Source organism: Schistocerca americana, chromosome 9 (assembly GCF_021461395.2).
Source record: "Schistocerca americana isolate TAMUIC-IGC-003095 chromosome 9, iqSchAmer2.1, whole genome shotgun sequence".
Classification (NCBI taxonomy): Eukaryota; Metazoa; Arthropoda; class Insecta; order Orthoptera; family Acrididae; genus Schistocerca; species Schistocerca americana.
In genome coordinates this window covers 145,041,439-145,054,226 of record NC_060127.1, presented here as the reverse complement: position 1 = coordinate 145,054,226, position 12,788 = coordinate 145,041,439, and positions in this window count along the sequence as shown.

Sequence of the window (12,788 nt, the reverse complement as noted above, 5' to 3'; positions counted from 1 at the left end):
CTCGAAATAAACTTATCCCCCGCGCCTGACTGTAACAACCGTCGCTTGAGCAAGAGTTGTAAAACTACTGTAGACTACCTCAGAGTACCGTAGACTACCGTAGACTGCCACACGTTAACGTAGACAACGGTAGTTTTCGTAGTAGCTTTGGCCACTTAATAGCGTACCTGCGTTACCCGTACTTTAGGTGTGTTGCATGCCTATGGACGTTGCCCCATTTCAATCGCTTTCTTTGTGTACGTGAACAGTGCTTTACTATTTCCCCCCCAAAAATGGAAGCGGTGAACTGTCTAGAAACTGTGGATATAGAAAGGGCCGTTTAACCTACGGAACATTTTTTTCTGCATACTAATTGTCGTACCTGTTTCTTAAAAATAAACAGTATTTACAGCAAAATTTAAATTGTCGATATTTCATTCAGGTTTTATTTGAAAACTAATGACTTGTAATGCAAAACAGAGAAAAGTTGTAGTAAAAATTAAAAAAAATACAGATTTATCATACAGCTCTAGAAAACGCAATTTACTCAACAAAGGGCCAAAAAGAACGCAAAATAAAAATGTATCAAACATCGCTTCAATACTTCATCGAACTTATATAAAACATATTTCTGTTATTCAGAAACAACTTTTGCATTTATCAATAATAAGATGAAACCGTCGTCTTTTATTTTGATGAAGAACGCTCCATTAAAAACAACATAACAACAGTAATTGTATAAAACTTTTTTTTGTTGCATGTAAAATGCACTCGGATCAAAGGTAATTGCTTTGATTGCATAAAAACGGAGAAGTTGGGCGAGCATCTAATTTTTCTTATTTCTAAAACGCAGTTCCTATTTTTAAGGATGTAAAATACAGAATGGACTATCATTTGATGAAGTGTGGGTCTAATTATATGCAAAACAAAGAATCGAAAAAAACAACAGAACAAATACAAATCGTCGGAACTCAGTTTCTCTCTCACGCATTCATTTATGTTTCTTTCCCTTCCAGTGCTACCAACCTCCGGTAATGTACCATTTACTAAGCTATTTATGTAGTGTAGCAAAACTATCGAACGGTAGTTTTGGTAGGGCGTAGAATTGGCAGCAGTCTTACTCGTAGTTCTTATCATACAACGACACTTAAACTTCTAATTCTTACGTCCTCGCTGCTAATGATAAATGGGTGGAAAGTTTCCAGAGAGATCTGTCGCCGTACGAATCCGGACAGGAAAGAAAAATATTAATAGACACAAGTGTACTTTAAATAAATATGTTGTGCTCTACTTGTGGATGAAGAAATTCTGCTCTGTTGAAAACTTGGAGCAGATGCGGTTAGCTGTAAGCGGAGCCTGACACTGGCGTGCATCTGTGTACTCTGAAAGTTTGCCGGTAGAAGTGTCAACAACCCGGTTAACTTTCGGCACCTACTAGCAACTAGAAGTAATCTTGAAGTGGAAGACTGGGGCCGCCGCTTGTAGCACCGTCCTGGAGGTCTTCACTGGTCGGCGACCTGGATCTGCATTGGCGGCGATTTTCAAAGCGCCGCTCGTGAAATCTCCATCGATGCGCCGGCTCCGACAGTATCGATAGCTTACGACACTGCAAAATTTATTCGCCTACCTTGTTATTACTCCTTATTGTTCTCCTTACCTTATTAACCCTCCTATTCTACCAGTTTCGAAAGTAAAAAGGTGCAAAGCAAAAAAAGGCTCAAAATACATTTAAAAATCGAACACGGGTCCTCTGCTTCCCAGCCAGATGTCTTGGTCGTTAAACCAGCGGCGCTTTCGCTGAACATCGTTCTGAGGTACATAAGCAACAGCAGTAAGAGAGTCTTTCCTCGATTTCTAGCAAGATATGGGTTTGCATATACCATCCCCAGTATAATGGTGAAAAATGTTCAGTTTTCAATTATCTGTCGACCCCATCAGTTTCAAGTCGATTGCTCGTCTCGAACTTTACGGGTAGTTTTCTCAAAAACGGGGTGGGGATTTGAACCAAAATATCTTAAAGCCTTAATTTTTAAGTTGCACACAAGCGACCTGTCAAATGCGAGCCGCATCGGTTGTCCCGGTCTTAGGTCTTCCCTTGTCAGTGACACGTAGGAGGCGCATTCAATACGTGACGGAACACACTTTTTTTTTTCTCGACCAATTTCGGTTCAACTCCATGAAACATTCGCGGTTCGGCCGCTATAGTTTCATGTAGTTCCGATAGATGGCGGCGCTGTAAGTATCCTTCAAAATGGCGTCTGTAACGGAGGTTTGTTCCAAGCAGAGGACTGTCATTGAGCTTCTTTTGGCGGAAAACCTGAGCATCGCAGATATTCACAGGCTCTTGCAGAATGTCCACGGAGACTTGGCAGTGAACAAAATCACGGTGAGTCGTTGGGCGAGGGGTGTGTCTTCATGGCAAACGAAGAGTCAGATGGTGCACTGGTTAGCACACTGGACTCGCATTCGGGAGGACGACGGTTCAAACCCGCATCCGGCCATCCTGATTTAGGTTTTCCATGATTTCCCCAAATCGCTCCAGGCAAATGCCGGGATGCTTCCTTTGAAAGGGCACGGCGATTTCCTTCCCATCCTTGACACAATCGCCGGCCGCTGTGGCCGAGCGGTTCTAGGCGCTTCAGTCTGAAACCGCGCGACCGCTACGGTCACAGTTTCGAATCCTGCCTCGGGCATGGATGTGTGTGGTGTCCTTAGGTTAGTTAGGTTTAAGTAGTTCTAAGTTCTAGGGGACTGATGACCTCAGATGTTAGGTCCCATAGTGCTCAGAGCCATTTGAATCATGTGACACAATCCGAGCTCGTGCTCCGTCTCTAATGACCTCGATATCGACGGGACGTTAAACCCAACCTTCATTCCTTCCTTCATCGCAAGAAGGTCGCCCAAACACGTATAGTCTCCGGCGTGCCAGCTGACCGCTCACAGTTGTGACCGTTGCAGTGTTGGAAAGTGCCAACACCATGATTCGAGTTGGCCGTCTAATCACAAACAACTCGCTGCTCAACTGGACCTCTCAGTTAGTAATGTTGACGCACTCCTGCTACCTTCGGGAAACTGAAGAAACGATTTCAGCGTATTCGTCACCACCAAAGTGCTCCTTATTCTATGAGAACACAAGCCTTCACACAAGTCTGTGAGACCCGCGAGGAGCTCGCAAAACAGGACTGTTCTTCCTGATGCGGTCTACAGTCTTGATCTCGCACCTTTCTACTTCCATCTGTGAGTCCAATGAAGGATGCATTCCGGAGGAAGCAGTAAGTGGATGATGGGGAGGTTATTGATGTAGCAAGATGTTGGCGCTGATGTCGCCTGGCGCAGCGGTACCGTGCGGCCCTAAGGGCTTTGCGTTGAACGGAGACTGCGTTAAAAAAAGAGCGTTTTGTAGATAATAACACGGTGCATTGGAATCCTGAATAAAATCAACCTCAAAAGAAAAGTGTTGCATTATTTACTGGACGCCTCTCGTTCACAGGAACAGGCCTCGTCTCTACTGTATTGACCGGTCCAGTAATCTGGCCGCTCCATTTCTCCTCTGGGACTGCCCTCAGCCAGTGCCCCCCCTGTGGCAAAGTTCAGTGGCTTCTGGGAAGGCCGCACTCTTCTGGCCCAGTTGCCATCTCCACAACGCGCCAAAGCGCGATCAATACTGTCGCGCCACACTGTGCTCTTCTGCAGTATCTCCGCTCGTTTCGCCAGAACTGCATTCTCACACAGTCCCGTAGCTCAACTGCCTATCGTTAGGGACGTCCAGTGTCTGCTCATGCTTGGAGGATAGCGATATGCCTCGACAAGCCAATATCCCAGGTTCAGTTGCTCTTACGGATGTGGTTCGCGTCTAAAATTCTGGTATCCTGGACACACGAGATTTGTAGTAAAATCGATTATCAGACTGAAAATAATCATTCGGAACAATCAAAGTGGAAAGAAGGCGGTACTCAAATACTGAAGAATGCTGAAATGCGTTTGAAGTTTCCTTAGGGAGTAGACACTGCGATAAGAAGTACAACAACACGCAGTTATATAGGGCCACCTCCAAAGAGGGCAGTCAGCAAAGTGATACCTCAACCGATATTGAGAACAGATGAAAAAATTCTGAGGCATTACTTTTCAGCACGCCTTCGTAATTTCAGGAGTACTCCAAGAAAGTAACAACTGTTTATAATATATGTAAATGATGTAGGTGCATAATTTCGGAAGCTCTATAGATCTTTGTTTATAAGGAAGTAACAACGCAAGAAGATTAGCGAATAGCAAGGAGACCTGCCGTGGATCGCTGATTCGAGCAGGAACTGGTCGTTGGCCCTGAAGGCAAATAACTGTTGCGTAGTGCACACAATCGTACGTAGGCCAGCACATCCACTATTGTTCGATTACGCACTTGAAATGGTAACTGGCGTAAAACACCTAGGAGTAATTATCCGGAGCGACTCAAAGTGGATTGGCCATACAAAAAAAGAATTTTTAGGGAAAGAAAATGTACTCTGATTCATTGGAAGAATCTTATGGATATATACATCCTCCACAAAAGGAGTGGCTGACAAAATACTTGTTGGGCTGATCTTGTGTATTTTTCACGAGCCTGGACTCTTACCTAGTAAGATTAATGGAAGAAATAGAGAAGATGCAGCGAAGGGCGGCCTAAAAAAAAAATAAACCACTCAAAAGGACGGGGGGGGGGGAGGGGGGGAGGGAGGAGCAAACAAAAAGGGTATGTTATCTTAGCAAGCTGATTACAAAAACGAGTCAAATTTCCAAAGAATTTGGCAGCATTAGCCCACTTACCACCAGGACATTGCACTCCTCTGGATACATGAACCTATTCGGCTGGGAAGGGCGTCATAAACACGCTGTATTGTCTCCTGAGGCGAGAGATCCCGGACACTGGCACTTCGACAGTGTCGATTTCCGAGCTGATATAACACGTGTTCTATCCAGGACAGATTTAGAGATCTAGCTGGCCATCTGAATACCTCAACATCACGCTGACGATTCTTAGAGACTCGTGCAATGTGAGGCCGAGAATTATCCTATTGAAAAATGGCACCAGGGTATAGTCGATTGAGAGGCAACGCATAAGGTAGCAGGATGTCCGTGACGTACACTTTGCCATCAGTATGCCCTCAATCAACACCAGCCGTGACATGAAGTTTACCGGACACTTCTGCTTTGAGTGCTTTTTCGTGTCATACACCTGAATATTGATTATTCGTCCTGGGACGCCCTGTACATTCCGCAAACCACCAACCGACGTGTGGTGGAGAGTACTTCTAGTACCACCAAACTTCCCACGCTTCCCTACTGCATTCGGGACTGATGCGTGGGAAGAACCTACGTATTAGTTCTAACTTCTCGCTGGTGTCATTTTCTGAGACGTGTGGGAGGAAGTACGGTGTCTCAGTCTTCCCGGATCGTACACTATCAGAATTTCAGTAATAAACAATTCTGTCATATAGAACGCCTCTCTTACAACGTCATCCAATGGACGCTCTCAAGTCCACTGGACAGTCCCGTAGCTAAAGGTGCCTCTCTTCGTTGGGCCGTCTCTAGATCTTCCATTAATCCTAGGTGGTAAGAGTCCCAAGGCGATGACCAGTACACAATAGCCAGTAGAACAAGCACTTTGTCAGCCACTTTTTGTGGAGGGTTTATATTTCCTTAAGATTTCTCCAATTTTATTTTCCTACGATTTGTTTTATGCGGTCAATCCACATTAGGTCGCACCGGATACTTACTCCTAGTTATTTTATGCTAGTTACCATTTCCAGCGATCTGTCGCCAGTTGTGTAACCGAACAATACTGGCCATGCTCGCCTGTGTATGCGCACTACATTATATTATTTACGTTCAGGGCCAACAGCCTGTCCCTACACCAGTCGGTCCACGGCGAGTCTTCCTCGATCCGCTACACTGTTGCGGCGTTGTTACCTCCTTGTAGACAACTATACCATACGCGAACAGCTTCAGGAAGTTTCCGAAATCATCCTCCAAATCACTTATATACACACATCAAAAAACGTTTTGTAACTTCTCCGTTCCACGAGTTCCGGAACCTGTACAGAAAATTGGAAGAGAGATCAACATAAACATCATTTCCGCCCTTTTTATTGCTAATGAAAACCACACAATGCATGTTGTACCCCCATACAGCGAGAACGTCAGAGGTGGTGGTTCAGATTACTGTACACACCGGTACCTGTAATAGCCTGTAGCACACCCTTTGGCATTGATGCATCCCTATATTCCTCGTGGCATACTATCCACAAGTTCATCAGGGCACTGTTGGTCCCGATTGTCCCACTCCTCAATGACGATTCGGCATAGATCCCTCAGAGTGGTTGGTGGGTCACGTTGCCATTAAACAGGCCTTCTCAGTCTATCCCAGGCGTGTTACACAGGGTTCATGTGTGGAGAACATCCTGGCCACTCTAGTCTAGCTATGTCGTTTTCCTGAAGAAAGTCATTCAGAAGATGTGCACGATGGGGAAGCAAATTGTCGTCCATGCTTCGCCAATATGCTGCCAGTATGGTTGCACTATCCATCGGAGTATGGCATCCACTTATCGTACAGCCATTACAGCTCCTTGCATGACCACCAGCGGCGTACGTAGGCCCCACATAATGCCACCCCAAAACAGCAGTGAACCTTCACCTTTTTGCACTCGCTGGACACTGTCCAAATGGCTCTGAGCACTATGGGACTTAACATCTGAGGTCATCAGTTCCCTAGAACTACATGTAAGATGGCAAGAACTATGCCCCTTACATGAAGTCATTAAAGATCACCGAACTCACGTTGAGTGAACAGTAGGGCTGAACAAAAATGACAAGGCACAATGCATCTTGTAGAGGGTATAGTATGGACGTATTGGAATAATTAATGTTGGGTGATGGTTTTAAAGTAATTCACGTGACATGAAAACATTATGGAAATGCGTTGATTTACTGGAGGCTAGTTTATCCCAAGGAAGTATTCAGAGTTGACCGTGGCCAGGCTGTGGAGCGGCGAAGGGAAGCGACAATAGGCAGCTTAGGATGGCTCAAACTCTGAGAAAGCAGTAACGGGGCGCGGACCTCAGCTGCCTTAAGATGAGTGACAGTGAAAGGGGGTGGTTGACCCCATGCTGGTGTACCGGGAAGCAGATGGCGAACTTGTACGCCTATTGATAAATGTCCGTCGTTCCGTTTTCAGTGAAACATGTGAGAAAACGTGCAAAGCTACGGTGGAGCGGTCACCAGAGGCCAAAATATGCGTGTTCGTGACTATAGCAACTTCACGCTGAATTCATGGTCCTCTGGGTCTGAAGTAAATCAGGTGAGAGCGACAGAATGAAATACGCTGGCCTCCGATGGGAACATAGGACCAAGGAAGTTGAAGTGCTCTCCTGGGAGTCAGAATTCCGGAAAAATTGGTGTTTTGTGCAGACGCTAGCCTTGATGGGTGGCCTGGGAGGAGCTAAATAGCAGAAGTTGAGAGGAAGGGAAATTTTGTGGGAATTTGTTCACTTCCCAGAGCAGGCATTGGTTGGCACTGGGAAGCGACGCATAATTAACGCGACTTGCGCTGCAATTGGCGTAAGTGATTTTCCTGAAGGGGAAACCGATGCGAAGAGCAGACTGGCAGACTGGCGCGACGGCTACGGTAGCAGGTTCGAATACTGCCTCGGGCATGGATGTGTGTGATGTCCTTATGTTAGGTTTAATTAGTTCTAAGTTCTATGTGACTGATGACCTCCGATGTTAAGTCCCATAGTGCTCAGAGCCATTTGAACAATCTTTGGGCGGGTTTAGTGACTTCTCTGAACAGTGAAAGGTACTACGTCTGTGATACAATAGCCACAGTCAACGTCTATCTTCAGGAGTTCTGGGAACCGGGGTGATTCAAACTTTTTCTTGATGTCTGTGTATTGTAAATACTAACGGTTGTATTACACTTCCTTGGGATCCTATTGAAACTATCTTTAGATCTGTTGATTTCGCTCATTAACAGCGACGTGTTGTTACGACTGCAAGGAAGTGGCGCGTCCAGTCACCTCTTCCATAAATTTGTTATTCACTGACTTGTCAGTATTCTGTACTAACTTTTTCATAGCTTCATATTTCTTTCACATGCCAATGCTTGGAGGAGGAATTCTACTATACACCTGACTTAATTTTATTTTTCTTTGTACTCATTTTTGGTCAACAGTCTCATGCCTTCTGATACGTACACTCCTGGAAATGGAAAAAAGAACACATTGACACCGGTGTGTCAGACCCACCATACTTGCTCCGGACACTGCGAGAGGGCTGTACAAGCAATGATCACACGCACGGCACAGCGGACACACCAGGAACCGCGGTGTTGGCCGTCGAATGGCGCTAGCTGCGCAGCATTTGTGCACCGCCGCCGTCAGTGTCAGCCAGTTTGCCGTGGCATACAGTGCTCCATCGCAGTCTTTAACACTGGTAGCATGCCGCGACAGCGTGGACGTGAACCGTATGTGCAGTTGACGGACTTTGAGCGAGGGCGTATAGTGGGCATGCGGGAGGCCGGGTGGACGTACCGCCGAATTGCTCAACACGTGGGGCGTGAGGTCTCGACAGTACATCGATGTTGTCGCCAGTGGTCGGCGGAAGGTGCACGTGCCCGTCGACCTGGGACCGGACCGCAGCGACGCACGGATGCACGCCAAGACCGTAGGATCCTACGCAGTGCCGTAGGGGACCGCACCGCCACTTCCCAGCAAATTAGGGACACTGTTGCTCCTGGGGTATCGGCGAGGACCATTCGCAACCGTCTCCATGAAGCTGGGCTACGGTCCCGCACACCGTTAGGCCGTCTTCCGCTCACGCCCCAACATCGTGCAGCCCGCCTCCAGTGGTGTCGCGACAGGCGTGAATGGAGGGACGAATGGAGACGTGTCGTCTTCAGCGATGAGAGTCGCTTCTGCCTTGGTGCCAATGATGGTCGTATGCGTGTTTGGCGCCGTGCAGGTGAGCGCCACAATCAGGACTGCATACGACCGAGGCACACAGGGCCAACACCCGGCATCATGGTGTGGGGAGCGATCTCCTACACTGGCCGTACACCACTGGTGATCGTCGAGGGGACACTGAATAGTGCACGGTACATCCAAACCGTCATCGAACCCATCGTTCTACCATTCCTAGACCGGCAAGGGAACTTGCTGTTCCAACAGGACAATGCACGTCCGCATGTATCCCGTGCCACCCAACGTGCTCTAGAAGGTGTAAGTCAACTACCCTGGCCAGCAAGATCTCCGGATCTGTCCCCCATTGAGCATGTTTGGGACTGGATGAAGCGTCGTCTCACGCGGACTGCACGTCCAGCACGAACGCTGGTCCAACTGAGGCGCCAGGTGGAAATGGCATGGCAAGCCGTTCCACAGGACTACATCCAGCATCTCTACGATCGTCTCCATGGGAGAATAGCAGCCTGCATTGCTGCGAAAGGTGGATATACACTGTACTAGTGCCGACATTGTGCATGCTCTGTTGCCTGTGTCTATGTGCCTGTGGTTCTGTCAGTGTGATCATGTGATGTATCTGAACCCAGGAATGTGTCAATAAAGTTTCCCCTTCCTGGGACAATGAATTCACGGTGTTCTTATTTCAATTTCCAGGAGTGTATAACAAGTTATGGGGTAGCAACTTGCATGAAATGGGAATATGGCGGAGCAGCAAGTCAGTGGAGGTTTCCCTTTCTTTCCTTATTAGGCGGCCAGGAAGAATTCGTTTGTCTTTCTTTTTAAACTTATTTGGGAGGCCAAGTCCCAACGGCAGAGCCGAACTTCCCCACCGCCTTTAAAATCTTGTCGTTTTATCGATCGTGTAGTTTGTTGCAGAAAATGTACGAGAACATTCTCGAAGGTTTCTCTGTTCTGAGAGAACTGAGGCCAACAAACGTCAGCGTTTTCGAAGCACCTCTAATTGGCTTAGCGCTTCTCGCTTTCAATGGGCGTAGAAGAGTGCTCAGTTAGCCACTCGTCCACAAAGAACTGAGGTGAAGCGTTGTGGCTGAGCGCGGCTGGCAAGAAGATTCGGGAGATTCTACCTCGCGGGTGCGGCAAGTGTGGCCGTTCTGCTGAGATATGGAGACGTAATTTTGAGTTGAGTTATATCTTGTGTGTTAGGACGTGTTTAAACCTGTCGGTATCAGCAACTGCAGGTATAAGGAGTGGCTATGTTGTTGTTATTGTAGCTGTTGTTGTGGTCTTCAGTCCGAAGTATAAATGATGTAGTTCTCCATGCTGCTGTACCCTATGCAAGACTCTTATTCTTCGAATAACTACTTCAATTTACATCCTTCTTAATGTGCTTGCTGTATCATCTTTTGGTCTCTGTCTACGATTTTTATCCTCTACACTTCCCTCCAATATTAAACTGCTGATCGCTAGACGTCTCAGAATGTGCGCTAGTAACCGATCCCTTATTCTGGTCAGGTTGCGCCACAAATTTCTTGTCTCCCTAATCCTGTTCAGCATCTTCTCATTAGTTACACTATCTGCGCATCTAGTCAGCACTCTTCTTTAGCACTAAAATTCAGACGCCTCTATTCTCTTCTTGACTGTTCATCGTCTACATTTCACAATATTTAAATTACTTTTTACATGTGAAATTTTGTTATTTTGAGTGAAACTTAGTATCATGAATTCAGTTTGTTGTGTGGTCTTGTGTACGTTCGTGTAGAGGCTCTATATTTTTTATCAGTTAGACTTGTAACGATCCTCGCTATCTAAAATCATTAAATTCAGCTAGATGTGCGCAGCATTGATTCGTTTTTTACCCCCGTCGTGATGTAGAGTGAATTTCTCATTCCTCACTATGGTATGGAATGGCATGTGGTCAACCTTCAGTGCTATTTAGTTGGCATGTCCCTCTTGCATTTCACTGTCGATCTGATAGTCTAACACTTGTGCATGACTCTAAACCTATCCTTAAGTAGATCAGGATGCCTGTGTATAAACAGACTTTCCCTGCTCATCATCAGGCAAATTGACTTTCTTCGTGACTCTAGCAGTTAGGATTGATCAATCAACAGTGCTGATAATGTTCTGTTCGGTATTAACCTTTGGCAGTAAATAACTAGATTGATGAACGCTAAATTCATTGTCAATCAAGGTTATTCCGAATTCCTTTCCTTTTATAGAGGAAACATGTTAAGTAAGTAGTTTGCTAAGAATTCATATTGAAGTAAATAATTAAAGCGATGTGGTAAAGTCAGCGTACCTAGTGCTTTCAGTTAACAACCGCTGTCAGTTAAAAGATCACCCCCTTTAAGTCGGCTCTTTCAGTAAAAATAAATATGGGAATCGTTTCAACAAATCTAATCCGATGCAGGACATCAGCCTTTTCACTATGCTGAGTTTCGTGCGATGTCTGGTCCGAGAATCCATGGTGCTTTTTATAGAGGAGATTTTCATTCTCCAAAACCGTCATAAAGCGCGAGGATAAAACATGTTCCTTTTCTTCCAAGAGTACTAGAGTACAGCATCGTATGCAGGAGAGCTACATAGTTCGGCAAGTCTGTTAGTTAAGTGCATGGCTACATCACTAGAAATTAATATCTGCAGTTACCTCAAACTTCAAAAACATATTCAGGACAGGAATGTAGTCTATTTATCCCTCAGTCATGACCAAGAGCTCTGTTGGTTCGCCACGGTAAGGTCTCAAAGGACATTCTTGAACTACGGGGTGAACGATTTGCTTTTAAGTACTGGAGCCACAGCTTGGAGAAATTATTTTCTTTCACTTATGCAGAGCGCCGCCATACCTGTCGGTTTTAAATCTTATTCGATTAAGAGCTGACCCGGTCTTGAGTGGCAGTTCAACGCCAGGTGGCTCTTCGATGTGCTCGGCAGCGTAGCTTGTCCCGTCGTACCACTACCCTGCCATGTGTTTCTCCAGCAGTGATTTGCATTAAAGCCGTTGCCAACTAACATCTTTACAGTTTTCTGTGGTGGGTGTCGAGAGCGAAGCATTGCTTTACTGATGGACTATCTGTGTGAAGAGGGAGGTGAGAATTTCTGTGTAAGTTTTTGCTGGAGGGAGGTACTGGCATAGGTGAAACTGTGAGGTCAGGTAACGCATAATTCCTGGCTAGATCAGATGGTAAGAACATTGGCCAGTAAATACAAGGCTCTGCGTTCGACTACCAATCTGGTGCATAGGTACAATCGACCAAAATGTTCCAAGGCATAGGACTCATTATCACCATCTTGTCCAGTATCACATGAAAATTAGCTGGAATTTAGGCCGCGGTGCCCAACAGACACCCGCAATCGACGTTAGGCATCCTGCAGAAATTTTCGAATATCATAATAAAACAGCATAAAATGTGGGGTGGAATGACCTACTTAAAGGCTGAAAGCGGTTCATGCGATCGTCAAAGGTCGGAAATTTTTAACAGCTTGGTGGAAAGGTGAGTGATGCTCATGTTCCAACTACTATGCCAAAAAGCAGCTGATCTATGTGAAGAGCGTCCATGCACGAAAGTTGTAGAGCATCAAATTCTGCATAAAAAGAGCTCCTAGATTTTAAGATTGGCGCACTGCTGTGGAAAGATACCAATAAAAACGTGGAAGTGTTCGCAGTCATAAATTCCCGCTAATATATTTATGTCAACTATTTTCAAAACTGTACAGAAGTGCTGCTCCTGAGGAACAATCGAGTAGTGCGCCTCTGAGCTGTGAAGTACACAGTCAAGGTGAGTGGTGAACCGGTCTGTGTCTGTCCCGATACAATTTTTGTCGAATCCCTTTCGACAACAGCTGAAGTCATGTTTCTGCTTT